The sequence below is a fragment of the Quercus robur genome, chromosome 5 (genome assembly GCF_932294415.1).
Source record: "Quercus robur chromosome 5, dhQueRobu3.1, whole genome shotgun sequence".
Classification (NCBI taxonomy): Eukaryota; Viridiplantae; Streptophyta; class Magnoliopsida; order Fagales; family Fagaceae; genus Quercus; species Quercus robur.
The window spans coordinates 23,067,429-23,085,053 of NC_065538.1; the positions used below are offsets into that span (position 1 = coordinate 23,067,429).

Consider the following 17,625-nt stretch of genomic DNA (forward strand, 5'->3'; position numbering starts at 1 on the left):
ATTATTAATATATATGGGGGACTTTGCTAATCACTACTGGGGTTGGATTTTGGTCTGGTTGTTGATTATAGCTCCCAAGGCATTCGTCCACATAATGCTTGAAAGGTAAAACATCAGTGAAGTTTGACTTTCCAACCCTGCAAATCAAACTCATTATAGGAAAATAGAGTCCAGAAACTAACGCATCTTGAAAAATCTTTAGAATGCAAATATCAGTAAGACAAAGACTTTCGGCGCAGAGGGAGGAATGCCACGGTGGTTCTGACTTCTGAGCGATCATCTCTCTTCTTCTCAAATTTTTTTTTTTTTTTTTGGGTATTTTAAATATCATGCATGTGTCACATGCATATTCTGTTAGAATTTTAACAGCACGCTGACGGATGTGGAGATTTGGCACATATGTATAGTTTAAAGATTAAATTGGCAAAAATAAAAAGTGAGGAGATGTAATGACCACCAGCTTAAAGTTCAGGAGGATGGGTTGGCATTTTGCTTGTGGCTTCATCGAGCATATAGGATGCTCATGGGTTCTCCATGTTGATTGGTAAGTGTTCTCTCTAACATGCATCAATGATCAAACAATCTTTTTACTTTCATTTTTGATAGTCATTTTGCATCAATCAACACGAAGAACCCACGAGTATCCTATATGCTTGATAAAGCCACAAGCTTAATTAATTATGGCTTGAGCCTATCATTTTTTTGGGGATAATTTCACTTTACTCACTTGTGGTTTGGCTAATTTTAACAGTACCCACCCGTGGTTTAAAAGTTATCACTTAACCTACCTGAGGTGGCTTCCATTAGACCCCCGTTACCCACCTCTGTCCTTTTTTTTTAGAAAATCCCCTTTACTATATAAGCCAAAATTAGAACCCAAATAGAACCCTAAAAAGAAGAACGAGCTCTCTCCCTCTCTCTACCTTAGAATCCCTAAAAATCCCCAAACTCGTAATCCCTTTCTCTCTTCACTTAGATTGCCAAGTGAAATCTGAACACTTGTAAGCAACCTTATATATAAAGCAACCTGATCCTTTTGTGTGTTATATTTTATTGAACTCAAGCACCAATTGATTTCCGTGTAATCGCAATTCAAACCCATAAAGTTGGTTTCCTTAGACTTTCAAAAATAAAAAATTTCACAATATTTAACACCAATTGCGAAATTAAAAGAATAAAGAAGAAATTATATTAATAGGTTTTTCTTTTTTTTGCTGAATTATATTAATGGGTATGGTCAATACCATGATAAAACATCACATGCTATGAATGAATGAATAATGAATAAATACAATAAAACACCTAAACCCAAAAAAACATAAAACCCAGATCCAAAATGGTAGCGAATCTAAATCCAGCAGCGAATCCAGATCCAAAATGGTAGCGAACCCAGATCCAATAGCGAACCCAGATCCAAAACGACAATGAACCCAAATCCAGCAGCAAACCCAGATCCAGTAGCGAACCCAGATCCAAAACAACCGCAAACCCAACTCTGTTCAAAACAGTGCCATTCTGAGCTAGTCCAGGAGCTTCAACAAGTGGAGTACTAGGCGACGGCGCTGAAGCTTTAGGAGCAGGTGCTTGTGTTGGTGACTTTGATGGAGAGTGTGAAGGAGACTAGGCTAAAATTAAATTCACTCACCTCAAATCTTGCGATTTTGAACAGTATTTCACATCAAGGCCTTCAATTTGGGACTTAAGGGCCAATATCTTGAAATTCTGAGACGTGATCTTTTGGTCGAGTATCAAGCACCTTTGCTCCATGGCCCTGATACTTGCGTGCTGTGATGCCAAGACCTGAGACTTGCTTGCTTGCAATTCTCTCTTTGCCTGCAATCATTTTTTTTTTTTTTTTTTTTTTTGGCGTGGTGAACACAGGTTGATAAAATTAGGGATTTACTCTTGTTTGGTTGGTGAAAAAATTTATAGGAGAGGAAAACCCAAGCTTCAATACACCACCTTGCTTGCAAGTGTTCAAATTTCACTTTGGCAATCTAAGTGAAAAGAGAAAGGAGTTATGGGTTTGGGGATTTTTAAGGATTCTAAGGCAAAGAGAGGGAGAGAGCTCGTTCTTCCTTTTTAGGGTTCTATTTGGGTTCTAATTTTTACTTATATAGCAAAGGGGATTTTTTAACGGAAATGGTAGAGATGGGTAACGGGGGTCTAATGGAGGCCACCTCAGGTAGGTTAAGTGATAACTTTTAAATCACGAGTGGGCACTGTTAAAAGGGGCCAAACCACAGGTAGGTAAAGTGCAATTACCCCTTTTTTTTTTGGTCCACTTATTTCACTAGGGAGTGCATTTTCATTTGGAATTGATTTGTACATATTGTTTACTAGTGTTGAATATATGTTTTCTCCTAAGAAAGAAAATCCGTGAAAAGAATAACTTTTGTGTCACAACTTTTGACACAATTCTAATATGGTAAACTAGAAGTAGTTGAGAAAATGTGGCCGGTAGATTCATATAAAAATAATGTAATCTTCCTACTAAAATTCACTATAGTAAATCGAGGACACAATAACCTATACTTACAAAACCTTTGTACACAATAATGGAGTGAGGAAGGTGGAGAAACAATTAGCATTAGTGTGTGTATATATATAATGTTTTTAGTTTGAATTTATTATGCAAAAGAATATTACATAAGTGTGTGTATATTTATTCTCAAATCACATGTCATGCATTCAATGATTTAAAAGAATTTGTTTTTTTTTTGGTCAATACATGAAATTATCTTTTTATTAGATTTTGTATAATTTAAATTTCATAATAATCATACTGGAAAAAATTCTTAGAGCCACCACTGGGTTGATGACAACATTTTGAGCATATACAATGCTCATGAGTTCTCTTCGTGTTGATTGTATGATGCTAGCAGGTGACTGTAAAAAAAAAAACAAAAATCTTTTCTAAAAAATGAATGTTTGATTCATGTTAGCAAGAACACTTACCCAATTTCGTATTAGCATCATAGGTCGACAATGTTTAGATGAGAATTGTCCATATCATCGATAATGTTTAGATGATAACATGACGGAAATCTTGTAAGAACGTAGATCCAATAACATAGTCCGGCCGTTTTGCCTTCTTCAGTCTCTATTTTTTCTTGTTTCTTATTATAAAATGCTAGTCTAGGCTTGGACACACATACTACTTCACATTCACATTCATCATCGCAGAGGAGAGAGAGATGGTGGTGCAAATAGTCTTTCCAATAATTTTGTTATTGGGGTCAATTAACACTTTCTTAAATGCAGCAAGTTTAGCAAAGCCTTCATGTCAAGCATACTGTGGGAATATTAGCATTCCATACCCTTTCGGAATAGGAGCTGATTGCTACTATGACGATTGGTATGCAATATCGTGCAAAGAAAATTTCGTCTTCTTGAGGATATTCAACCTGGAGGTGCTGGAGATTTCATTACAAGGCACAGTTCGCATCAACCATCCCATATTTTCGAGCTGTACTAATAGCATTACAACAAGCATAGAAATTGTGGACTTCGTAGGAAGCCCTTTTTCCTTCTCATACCACAACAGATTTATTGCCATAGGTTGCAATATCTATGCCTCAATGAAATCCCCACATGGCTATGTTATTGCTGCGTGCATATCTGCGTGTAAGAAATTTGCACCTTATAGCTACTCACAAGGTTGCTATGGCTTCAAATGCTGCCAAACTACGATCCCTCGATATCCCGGGGAATTCAATGCAACTATAGAAACAAGAAATACCGCCATCATTGACCATGAATGCAAGTATGCATTTTTAGTGGAACAAAATTGGTTCAAGGCTCACGAAGCAAACACAATTGAACTTGGAAGTCCAAAATATATCCTACGTCCCTGTGGTATTGGAATGGGGGTTTAGTGAAGTATTTTTTGAACTTCTAATGAGCGGACTGAGCAGTGTTTGGTCACACTAACTCAAACTATACATGTGCATCGCATATAATTTCAGACGGTAACTTGACTTTTACTTGTTCATGCAAACAAGGCTACGAAGGAAATGCATATCTTGCTCAAGGATGTCAAGGTAAACCTCTTGCAGTCTATTTATTTATTTATTTGGGGTGAAATAGTTCTATGAATTTAATTGTTAACGCATGTTTCACAGGCTAGCTTCATAGCATTGTCAAATTACTTTTAGGACTGAATTTCAAAGTTATCAATTTAGTTGAATTCCAATTGAAATGGCCAAAATATTTCATATACAGGTTATTAATTATGTTTACCTATTTCTTTGTTCCATCTTGCTCAAAATCTTGGTTTTTGTGTTGTGGCGTGGTATAAATTTATTATATTATTACTTTTCCATTTCGATTTAAATAAGTCACATAATTCAATATATGGGTCTTGCAATTAAATTAGTAAATTACACCTTGATAGATTTATGAATCGCTATACAATTAGTTGGAAGAATTTCCCTCTAAAATGATTTGGAGATAAACTCTCTCCAAAATTTTGTTTGACAATACCTCAAGTATTTGGCCTGCTTTTCTTTTCTTCCACATACCTTTCAATTATCAATTATATTAAAGTGTCAAATAAAATATTTGGTAGAAAGTGAACCAGTAGAATTATAAGTACTTGAATCATCTCTCATAAACTTGATCAAGTTAGTTTTAACGTACAAGACAATAAAAATGTTTTTTTATTTTTGGAAGGGGATTTTTATGTCTATATTATGCACTTAAGTTCCTATTCCTTTTTCTTTTTTTACAAAGCTTAGGCAGTAGACTACTAATGATAAGTAAAAAAGTAATATCAGTAATAGACTCAGGATAAAATTAATACTAATAACTTGTCATCTTAGTTTTTTTGTGAAATTGTTGTAAATCTAATGCATGTGTGAGTAACACTACTCATAGTATATTATTATAATAATACTATAACCACAAACTATTTTACAACTTTTTTACAAATTGTTGTGAGGGCAAATTTTTACAAGTTTTCATCTGGATCCATCACTTTTTCACTTACTAATAACTACTCACAGCATCGGCAATCTATTAAAAATTTTGTAGCTCTAGTATTTTTCATATTATTATAGAGCCAAAAATGACTGTTTGGGTTTTTCTTTTAAATAAATATGATGCTGACTGTGTTTGTCATTACATATATATTTATATTGTCAGATATAGATGAATGCGCAGATCCAGATGCCAATCCATGTTTGAATAATTCTTCTGACAATAGACTCTGCCAAAATACCGCTGGGAGTCACTTTGTTTTGATGGGGAAACATATGAAATTTCATTCATTTGAAATTGAGATACAACAGAGAGAAACATCAGAGAGGACATAACAAACATAACAGAAGCTTACAAGCCACAATCCTCTAAGATTACATGCCTCACAAAACTTGGACACATACCCTTCCAAATCCGGGACACACCAGAGGAGCTGGCAGCTCTTGCAATTTCATGGGCTGCTCTGTTGCCACTCCTTTTCAAATGCTGAAAGGAGCACCAGGAAAATGAGGAAGAGACATCTTTGATGTTCTGAATAATATGTCCCTGGTCACTGCCAGTATCACAGCCAGAGATACCTTGAATAACTGAGAGTGCATCGGACTCCACAAGGACATGGGAGATTCCCATATCTGAAGCAAGCAGCACCCCCTCTTGCAGCGCCAAGGTTTCAGTGATTTCGGCAGAGAAAGGCGCCGGAAGGACTTTGCTTGAGGCTGCAATGAGGGAGCCCCGACAGTCGCGAATCACAACACCAACACAACGTTATTGTAGTGATTCTTCAAATACTACTTCTGGGATCATAACGTTCTTAATAGGTACGTCTTTGTTTAGCAAAAAAAAATAATAGGTACGTCTTTCTCCTATATTACGGTTTACATATGGATTAATTTAAACGTAATAGATTCAAGCAAAAAATAAGAGAAGATCACATATGCGATTGGTCAACTACTAAGAAAATATTCACACAAGAACATGTCAAATTTACATGCAAAATCATCTAGTGTAAAAGTAGAAACCACAAGACAAATGAGATGAATTTACATTCTGAAAATTATCATTCTCCGTGACCACAATACTGATAAGAATCATCACCTACAGAAACATTCCAATTATGTGTCATAAATTACTAAAACTATCTTTTTGCTTCTTTTTCTCTCACACGCCAAAATGCACACTTTCTCATTCATACATAGAAACATAACATGTCCCTTGATTTGAAGTTCTCAATCAAAACTTTATATATATGCGTGCAACAATCACTACTCTATAACCCTCAGCACAGTGGATAATTTTAACCATTTTCATTGAATTAAGCAGGAGAAAGAACAGAACTTAAGCTATTATTTATACTTACTAGGGCATGGTGATTCTACAAGATAGTAAAGAAAAGGAGAAGTTCTTCAAATGAAATGGTGGTTTATTGTTAGAAAAATATATATCTTCAAATGAAGTCAATGTTGAGAAAATCAAGTTGTTTGATCCAAAAGATCTAGACAAGGCCACTGATCATTTTAATGTGAATAGAATACTTGGCCAAGGAGGACAAGGCACTGTTCACAAAGGCATGTTGGCAGATGGAAAAATTGTCACCGTAAAAAAGTCCAAGGTAATTGATGAAGGAAAAATCGAACAATTCATAAATGAAGTTATCATTCTTTCACAAATTAACCATAGGAACGTGGTTAAATTACTTGGTTGTTGTTTGTAGACAGAATTTCCTTTGTTAGTTTATAAATTCATTTCTAATGGAACTCTATCTCAATATCTTAATGAACCAAATGAGGAGTTTCCACCAACATGGGATATGCGCTTAAGAATTGCCAAAGAAGTTGCAGGAGCTCTTTTCTACTTACACTCATCAGCTTCTTTACCCATTTACCACTGAGACATTAAGTCTACAAACATACTCCAAGATGATAAGTATAGAGCAAAAGTAGCTGACTTTGGGAATCAAGAATTGTTGCTATTGATCAAACTCACCTAACAACCACATTAGTACAAGGTACTTTTGGATACTTGGATCCTGAGTATTTTCACACATGTCAATTTACAAAAAAGAGAGATATTTATAGTTTTAGTGTTGTCCTAGTTGAGCTTTTAACTGGAGAGAAAGCAGTCTCTTCAACAACGACACAAGAAGTTAAAGGTTTAGCTACATATTTCATTTATTCAATGGAGAAAAATAATTTATTTAATATTCTTGATGCTCGAATTATGAATGAGGATAAGAAGGAACAAATGATTGCAGTCTCGAAACTTGCAAAAAGATGCTTGAACTTGAAGGGGAAGAAAAGATCTGCAATGAAAGAAGTTGCAATGGAATTGGAGGCAATTCAAATGTCTCAAATAGTTCAGCAAAACTATGAAGAGGTTGATTGTGCTAGAAATGAAAAGTTCAAGCCATGGGATGTTGTTTCTACATCAACGATGTTAGATATAAAATGTGGTTTGGCCTCATCTTCAAATTCCCAACAATTATCTTCTTCTAAATTAGATTAAACAAAAAACTTGGGTCATTCTACCGTACCTCCTCTTTTTTTTGGTGGGTACAGTACCCACCTAAATCTGAACCATTAATTTAATATTATTTTGATCTTGACCATTCATTTAATTTTAATAGATATTGGTTACCGATTTAGTAGATAATATATATAATCCAAAAAAACCAAAAAGAAAAGAACAACTACCAACTTCTTCTCTAACTTCTTCACTTCCAATCCAACCACAAGAACCCAAACAGCTGCTAAGCAAAACCCTACCCACATGAGAAGGAATAGGGTTATACGCTCCAGTTCCAGCCATTATCTTTGCTTCTCTTGTCTTGCGCACCCGCAACCTTAGCTCAACAGCGCCACCCACAATCTTTAGGTTCTCTCTCTACTTAGGATTATACACTGATATGGGTTTATATTTTTGTCTCTAAATTTTGTGGGTTTATGCTATTGTTGTTTTGTTTGAGTTTTGGTTGTTATATATCAATATATACTTTGGCACATACCTTTCTATTCACTGTCTCCTCGTATTAATTGATTTTGAAATTTTGATTATTTTAATTTTTAAGTCATCCGCAGAAATTACTTTCTACTTTCAGACACGGTTATATATGATATATACTACTAAATATATAATGCCAAAAGGCACAATTGAATAAAAATTCTTTGCTTAAAAAAAAAAAAAAATCTTTGATATGCTATGTAGCCAAATTGGCTAGTTGATCAAGGTTTGGTGGCCCATCCATGATTTTTTTTTTCAACCAACTTGGCGGTAAGAAGACCAATTTCACCATCAATTATAGATTTATAGTTATAGTTAATTAGACACTGTTGATAAAGAACACCAATTTTTTATTATTTTTTTCCACACTAGACCATCAATTGGTGTTGAGTGAGAGAGAACTGTGGTAGGAGAGGCGGGCAGAGTCCTAGCAACCTAGAACTTATAATGCAAATTTATAATCATTAATCATCCAATATAAAACTTTATGTTCTACACACTTCATGTTCTATGTAATACTCAATTACTCTGGTTCTTGATCATATTTTGTAAAACTAATGGAAGTATCTCAAATCTTAATTTAAGTTTATGAAAATTGAGAGCAGTACCCAATCTAAACAAAACTATAAATATATTTTAATCACTCTTCCCTTTTCTCTCTTCTTACTTTTAAACCAATTTAACCAGTTAACATCTCATTCTTCCAATTTACAAAAAACAACACACTCCTTTTCATTGTTGAATTGTATTCTACAATATAAAGTTATATCATTGTTGCACATATGTGCAATAGAGAAGCAAGCTTATATATTTGGTCGACTTGAAGAGATCCAAGCATTCCATATACAGCCCTGCAAAATAAACTGTACTGATGTAACTTTGTACCAAAATTATGACTACATTTTTTGTTTGTTATTTTTTCTTTATTTGGCTACAAATAAATTTATTTTAGAATCTCTAAACATAATAACTATTATTCAAGAGGTTTTCCTGTCAAACCATATATTCTGATCCCCTCTTCCCCCATAGGACTAGGAGGACTTGTCCTTTTTTTTTTTTTTACAAATATATAATGTTGATGGCATCCCTTTTTCTTTGCCTGGGACTAAATTATGGTTTACATGTGGATTTTTTTTTTTTTTTTTTAGATCAAGAAAAAAAAAAGACAAAATCACATATGCAACTAGTCAATACTAAGAAAATATTCACACAAGAACATATCAAAATTGTATGCAAAACCATCTAGTGTAAAAGTAAAAACAACATGACAAATCCAATGATCCATTATGAATATTATTATTAATTCTCCTTCATCACAACACTGATGAGAAAATTCCAATTATTCTTCATAAATCCTTACTAAAACTATCTTTTTTCTTCTTTTTCTCTCACAGGCCAAATTAAATGCATACTTTCTCACTCATATATTGATGAATAGAAATGTAACATGTCCCTTAAGTTGAAGTTCTCAATCAAAATTATTAGAACCTTTAGTACAACAGATAATCTTTTCCAATTTAATTGAATTAAGCAGGCGGTAGTACAGAACTTGGGCTATTTTTTCTAATTATTGGTGGATGGTGTTCCTACAAAATACTAAAGGAAAGGAGGAACATTAAATGCAAGACGAAGTTCTTCAAACGAAATGGTGGTTTATTATTACAACAATATTTATCTTCAAGTGAAGAAAAAATCAAAATGTTTGATCCAAAAGATCTAGACAAGGCCACTGATCCTTTTAATGTGAATAGAATACTTGGCCAAGGAGGATAAGGCATTGTTCACAAAGGCATGTTGCCAGATGGAAAAATTGTTGTAGTAAAAAAATCCTAGGTAATTGATGAAGGAAAACTCGAACAATTCATAAACGAAGTCATCATTCTTTCACAAATTAACCATAGGAATGTGGTTAAGTTACTTGGCTGTTGTTTGGAGACAAAATTTTCTTTGTTAGTTTATGAATTTATTCCTAACGGAACTCTATCCCAATATCTTAGAGATCAAAATGAGGAGTTTCCACCAACGTGAGATATGCGCTTAAGAATTGCCACAAAAGTTGCAGGAGCTCTTTTCTACTTACACTCATCGGCTACCTTACCTATTTACCACTGAGACATTAAGTCAACAAATATACTCCTAGATGATAAGTATAGAGCAAAAGTGGCAGACTTTGGGACTTCAAGATATGTTGCTATTGATCAAACTCACCTAACCACCACATTAGTACAAGGCACTTTATACTTGGACCCTGAATATTTTCAAACAAGTCAATTTACAGAAAAGAGTGATATTTATAGTTTTTGGTGTTGTCCTTGTTGAGCTCTTAACTGGAGAAAAAACAATCTCTTCAATAACGACACAAGAATTTCGAAGTTTAGCTATATATTTCATTCATTCAATGGATAGAAATAATTTTTTTGATATCCTTGATGCTCGAATCATGAATGAGGATAAAAGGGAACAGATGATTGCAATGGCAAAACTTGCAAAAAGGTGCTTGAACTTGAAGGGGAAGAAAAGACCTACAATGAAAGAAGTTGCAATGGAGTTGGAGGCAATTCAAATTGTGAAATATTAGCATTGATACATCATGTTGAATATGCTAGTATGGATGCGGAAGTGAAAGCATAAAGTATAAAACACAATAACACATGAGGGTTACGTGGTTCAGCCTAACGGCCTACATCCACGGAGGAAACCCTAAAGGGCTACATTAATAATATATTAGAGTGAAGTACAAATCCTGTGTTACAATGAATCATAACATGTGTATATATAGTAGACTAAACCCTAGACTAATAGACTTCTAGTACAAGTAGGAGACTTGACTTGCACACAAAGTAGAATTAGGCTTGGGCCTATGCTAATGGGCTAATATATCTCTAACACCCCCTCTCAAACTCAAGATGGAAGTTTGATGAAATCTTGAGATTTGATAAGGTTGAGAAGATCCCTGAATGAAGTTTGGCTCTGTGACGGTAATTTGAGGAAAGCAATGGTCTTGCAGTGTTGATGCGACTTCTAATGGTGGCTTGACTGTACCGGAGAGTTTTGACGACAGCAGTAGGAAGCCAAAGAAGATGAACGCAGCGAAGAAAAACACCGAGGAAGACAAATATTGCTCTTAAATATACCGTAAGGACAGAAAACCATGGCCACAGGAAGGTGGCTCTGATACCATGTGAAATATTAGCATTGATACATCATGTTGAATATGCTAGTATGGATGCGGAAGTGAAAGCATAAAGTATAAAACACAATAACACATGAGGGTTACGTGGTTCAGCCTAACGGCCTACATCCACGGAGGAAACCCTAAAGGGCTACATTAATAATATATTAGAGTGAAGTACAAATCATGTGTTACAATGAATCATAACATGTGTATATATAGTAGACTAAACCCTAGACTAATAGACTTCTAGTACAAGTAGGAGACTTGACTTGCACACAAAGTAGAATTAGGCTTGGGCCTATGCTAATGGGCTAATATATCTCTAACACAAATGTTCCAAAAAGTTCAACAAAACTATGAAGAGGTTGATTGTGCCAGAAATGATATGTACGAGCCATTGGGTGTTGTTTCCGCATCAACTATGTTAGATATAGAATGTGGTTTGGCCTCATCTTCAAATGTCCAACAATTATCTTCTTCTGAATTAAATTGAACAAAAAACACTTTTGTTATATTATTTGTGAGTATCCTCTTGTAGCCAATATAATTAGCTCTTTTGTGTATATCATGGTATCATTTTTTTTACTTACATTAACCTTATCTAATGTCTTATAGTAGTCCAATAAAGCAGAAGTGGAATTTTATTTTTTATGAATCCATACTTATTGTATGAATCAAATGATTTTCTTTAAAATCATTGTTGTAACAAGTTTCCCAAGGTGCCCCAAGAGATTTAACAACAATAACAATGCGGTCAATGCGTCCACCATATTCATTACCTCTCCCTGCAACACCAATATTTTAGTGCCCAAAAATGCATTTTTGTTGTTGAAAGTTGATCCATTGCTGCAGTTTCCACTGGGTATCTGAACGTTCTCAATGCTTTGCTTAAGGTAGAAAGGGATTCTATTTTTAACAATTGATTTTGGGTAATTTAAAAAGAATCATTTAGACTCATTACGAATTGAAAAAAAAAAATCATCTTTTATCAATTACAATTAGTAGAGCAAGCTTTTTCATATCACCACAGGTACCAGCGGGAAGGGGAAATAAATATTTAACCTTATCTCAATAATTCTTTTAAGGGTAGTGAAATAGGCTGAGAATGAAGATTAATCTTAAATATGATTAGAGATATCACCACACTTGATGGGATAAATTTTAGCTGGTTACTGTGAGAGAAACATTTTTGGAGAGCATACCATGCATTCTTCTTTAGTTGATTCAGAGTACACAATACTATTTCCAAGTTCCTTTAATCAAAGCTTATACTATTTGATTTAAATTCATATATTTGCTCGATTATGAAAGGCTTAAACTCAAACATAGTAATTTAAACAAACCTTATACCATGAGTTTGTTTGCAATATGTTACTATGTTTGAGCTTAAACATTTTATAATTGAGCCTATATTCGAATTTAAATTTAGCTTCACGTTTTAAAGTAGGATGTATGGACACTTTATTTGGAATGTTGTATCAATGTCATATTCATATTGTACTCATGTCATAACGGTGTCCAATTTACCGTATCAAATTATAATTTTTCAAAAATTACTCATGTATTAAACTAGGATGTACAGACCTTTTATTTGGGGTATCGTACCTATATCATATTCATGTTATACTCATGTCATAACGGTGTCCAATCTATTATATCATATTATAATTTTTCAAAAATTACTTGTATCATTGTATCGTACTCGGACATGTATATGTGAGACTGTGTCTGTGCATCTAGGTATTAAATAAACTAAAATAAATAATGTGTTACTTTGTAGAGTGGAGCTGAGTTCATATTTTCACGAGACAATACTAAAATACTGATCAGCTAGATTCAATTATTCATCATAACCAAAACTTATGTTATTTTATTATTATAATTTTTTTTACTATGGCACCACAATTGGCCCCCTCTATGCCAGCATGGCAGACCCATCCCTGCCCGTCCAACACGTTGTTCATAACCCAAAGCGACAACAACTGCTCCTCCTCCAATCTTTACCGTCCATCAAAGTCGTTGTATACAATACCTGAGGTATACAAAAACTAGCAGAAAATGTTCCTCTCATATAGAATATTCACATGCATCTTTAGAAGATATTACATCTCTAGTTGTATATTAGTGTTCATTTGATATACTTTATTTGGCTTTAAAAATAATTGAGATTTGATTAGAAAATAATATGTGAGATAAAATTTGGTAGAGTTCCTTTTGGTGTAGTAAATTAAGGTTCTCAACTAAATTCAAATGCATAATTGCGTTAAATATAATTGTTCTCATAAAAATTAATACGGATGTGTTTCATTGATAAATGTAACCATGCATTTAAATTTAATTCGAGAATCTAATATATAATACTTAAAGAAGGGAGCAAATGGGCTTTTGCCCTTTTTTTTTTAAAAAAAAAATCCAGCATTTTGCCATATTTTCCAAACTAATTAGGGAAATGCTCCTGTTTTAAAACTCGATTTTGGACAATCGAGTTATAACAAACTGAAAATTAAAAAAAAAAAAAAAAAAATTTGGAGCCCTATAGTGGTGTTTTAAGGAGCCTTATAGTGGCATGAAGCTCGAGTTCCATGCAAGTTTTTTTTTTTTTTTTTTTTTTTTTTAAAAAGTTTGATCGCCCCATACCTATAGTGGCGTTTTAAGGAGCTTATAGTGACGTTGAAACTTGATTTTGAGAAAATCGAGTTTCAAAATAGGAGTATTTCCCTAATTAGTTTGGAAAATGGGACAAAATGCTAGATTTTTTGCGCGAAATGAGCAAATGTCAATTTTCTCCCTTAAAGAAGCATATTTGTGTTTTGCTAAATCTTTAATAAATTATAAATAGAGTAACAATATACACAACATTTTCGCAACAAATCTTAAGAAACAAGTTATTATTAATTAGTGAGTAAAAAAATGATGATAGTGGTCGACCCATATTAGATGTGTGTTTGTATTCAGCTTCTGCGTTTGGAGCTGCGTTTTGTTCCTTTTTTTTTTTTTTGGTTTTCACGCGTTTTGGAGTGTTGAACAGTAACCGCAAATGTTGACTTTCTGCAGTAAACAGTGCAAATATATACTGTTCACGGACCCACAAATTTCATTTTTTATTAATTTTTTCATTAAAAATGGGTCCCACAGCACTATTCACACATTTAAAAATTATTTTGCTACAGTATTTTCAGTTTTCAGTTTCAGCAAAATAAGTTCTATCCAAACACACCCTAGAACCAGTAACTACTTGCTAGCTAAAATTATTATCAAATCGTTGTGAAAAGCATTACTTTTATAAATAACCCAAACTTGTTAGATAAACTGGAGAGAAAAAAAATACTCTTATACTTTTCTTTATTTAATTTTTTATAAAAAGTAAAAAACCGTAGCAAAACTTAATTTAGAGCAAATGAGAGTCACCTCATTCTTCTCGGCAAACGTAACCAAAACTTGGGCAACATGAATGTATTTTTTTTTTTTTTTTTTGGGTTACAGAAAAACGCTAACCTGCCACTATTGCTTAAAACTAAATACTTTATACTTTATTTTTTATATGAGTAAGTGATGTGCGACTATTCTTCATCCATTTTTAAATTAGGATGATGCATTTTATTGTGAATATTTTATTTTTGATGTACGCTGTTTGTAGATAATATAATTTTAGTGGATAAAATTAGAAGTTGGTGAGATGCTCTAGAATCTAAAGATTTTTTTTTATTATTATTAAGTAGGACTAAAACAAAGTAAATGAAATGTAAGTTTAGTAAAAGTAGAAAAAGAGATGAAGGAGCGATAAGACTAGATGGTCAAGAGATACTAAAGGGTGAGTTTTCAATATTGTGGATCAATAATACATAAAGATGGAGAGATTAAAAATGATGTAAATCATAGGATAAGAGCAGAGTGCATGAAGTGGAGAAGCGCATCAAGAATTTAATGTGAACGTAAAATACAAATTAAGGTAAGGAAAAAATTTTATAAGACCGTTATATGACGAATTATGCTTTATAGTACCAAATGTTGGACTATTAATAGGTAACATACTCATAAAATAAATTGTAGTTAAAATAAGAATGTTAAGACGGATAAATAAAAATACATGGAAAGACAAAATTCGAAATAAAGAAATCTGCTTAAAAATAAGGGTAGACCCTATTGATGATAGGATGAGGAAAAGTTTCTTAAGATGATTTGGTCATATTTAAAGGAGAGAGCTAATGCACCATTAAAATATATTTTAAACATTAGAATTAATTAAAAGTTTCAAATTAAACTCTATAATTTCATAAGTTATAAAAAAGAGAAAGTTTATAATATGGTGATCTATCTTATAATGCCTATCATTAGTATAAAAAAAAAGGGGTTAAAAAAATTCTATGGTAAAATAGTAGTATGAGTTTAGAGTGATTGTAACTAAAATTTGAAATATTTTACATTTCACTCTTTTATTCGCCAAAAGAAGGAAAATACATTTTAAACACTATAATTAATGGAGAGTTTCAAATTAATCCAATAATTTAATAATTTACAAATAAGAGAAATTTATCAATATAGTTATCAAAGCACCATATGTTAATCTATCTTATGGGCTTTTTGTTAGTTATAAAAAGAAAGGGTAAATTGCAAATTAAACTCTTAAAGTTTGGGGGTATTTGGATTTTACAACCTGAAGTTTCAACATTTGGATTTTACCCTCTAAAGTTTGGGAGTATTTGAATTTTACACCTTAACGTTTCAAATTTGGATTTTACCCCCTAAAGTTTAGAGGTGTTTGGATTTTAAATTCCCAAAATTTGAAACTTTATAGTATAAAATCCAAACATCCCCAAATTTTGGAAAGTAAAATCCAAACACTTCTAAATTTTATGGGGTAAAATCCAAATTCTGAAATGTTGGAGTGTAAAATTCAAATAACCTCAAATTTCAGATAATAAAATCTAAATTATGAAATTTTAGGGTGTAAAATGCAACACTCCCAAACGTTAGGGGTGTAATTTGCAATTTACAAAAAAAAAAGGTTAAAAATTCTATGGTAAAATGTTTGTATAAGTTTAGAGTAAATGTAAAATTTTATGTCGTTTAAATAGATTAGTTAAGAAAGAAAAAAGAAACTAAAAAGATCACGCATTTTGTATGCAAAATGATAACTTTAATTATAAAGAATAACGTTCATGAATCAATATTTAATTCTTGTTGGTCTCTTCAAAATGGACGTGTCTTCAAAATCAACTTGATTTCTTGAAAAATTTAGATAATACATTTTTTTATTAATTGATAAATTATAATGTAAGAACAATTCAATAAAAAAATTGATAAGACCAAAAGAGATATACCAATTCCTTAAAAAAAAAAAAAAACTAATTTAATAAATAATGTGATTGTTTTTATAGGGTTTCAATTTATAATCTCCTTTTCTGTGATTTTTGCTCTTTATAAATAATGAGAGTATAGACACTTGTCACATAGAAAGGATAACTGTTTGACATCTAAGACCCAACTTTTAAATTGCCTACCTTTTATCATATAGCATAGGACAATATACAATATGACATCATGTTATACCCCAAATAAGTTTAAAATAGTAATATTTATTTTGCCTCATTTTGTTTTGAGTACCTAGAAGATAGACTTGATTTCTTTTTTAGTTTTAACAAAAATTTTGTCATAGCAAAAAAATTTAAAATAGTACCGATTTAAAATATAAAAAAGATCTTATTTTGTAAATTTTGTTTTTCATTAGAATACAAAAATATTATAATGACGTAACAACAAATTTCTAAACAATATAAACTTTTTTTTTTTATTGAAAATACTACGTATTTTAACATACACACGAAGAGATGGGGGAAGGTTTTAAAGAAATTGACAGTGGTGTATATTTGGATACACAGTATAACCTTTTTGTTTTTTTATATAATATAGAATTTTTACTCTAACCTAATCTAAGTGTATATGTGTACGAAACTTCCTCTTGGAGACTTGAACCTCGGTTTTTGCCTTCTACACTCCACAAACACTTATACTTATAAAGTGACCACTGCACCAAGAGTGCGCGGTGGTGATATATAGTATAAACTTAGTGATACATAAAAGTTGACATTATTATGTTTCTTTAATGATTTTATTATTAGGGAAATTTTTAATAATAGTCCAAATTTGGTAAGGATAAAGTTTAATACCATCTAATAAGAGATTGCCACGTCAATCTTTTATTTAAAATTCAATACATCCTATTACACCTAATAACATCACATTAGCCTTTTATTTGAAACCTGAAGTATGATATTTATTGAGATGTGTCCTATGTGATCTATTTATGTTTTAGTAATACAATGATGTAACATGTCCTTATTGGAGGGTGTAAATCAAAGGGTTTGTACCAAGTTTTTGTAGAATTTAGTCTCTTTTAATAATTGTTGCGTTTATATCTTTTATGAGTCGAGTTTGATAAGGATGAGGTGAAAAACTCATATTTTACACCATCC

General features: G+C 32.4%; 2 pseudogenes; both read left to right on the top strand.

Annotated features, from left to right (window-relative positions):
- The first annotated feature begins 3,197 nt into the window (after nt 1-3,197).
- LOC126727990 (wall-associated receptor kinase-like 10) lies at nt 3,198-7,482 on the top strand (annotated as a pseudogene).
- Nucleotides 7,483-7,882: 400 nt separating this feature from the next.
- On the top strand, nt 7,883-11,645 carry LOC126727991 (wall-associated receptor kinase-like 9; annotated as a pseudogene).
- The last annotated feature ends 5,980 nt before the right edge of the window (nt 11,646-17,625 follow it).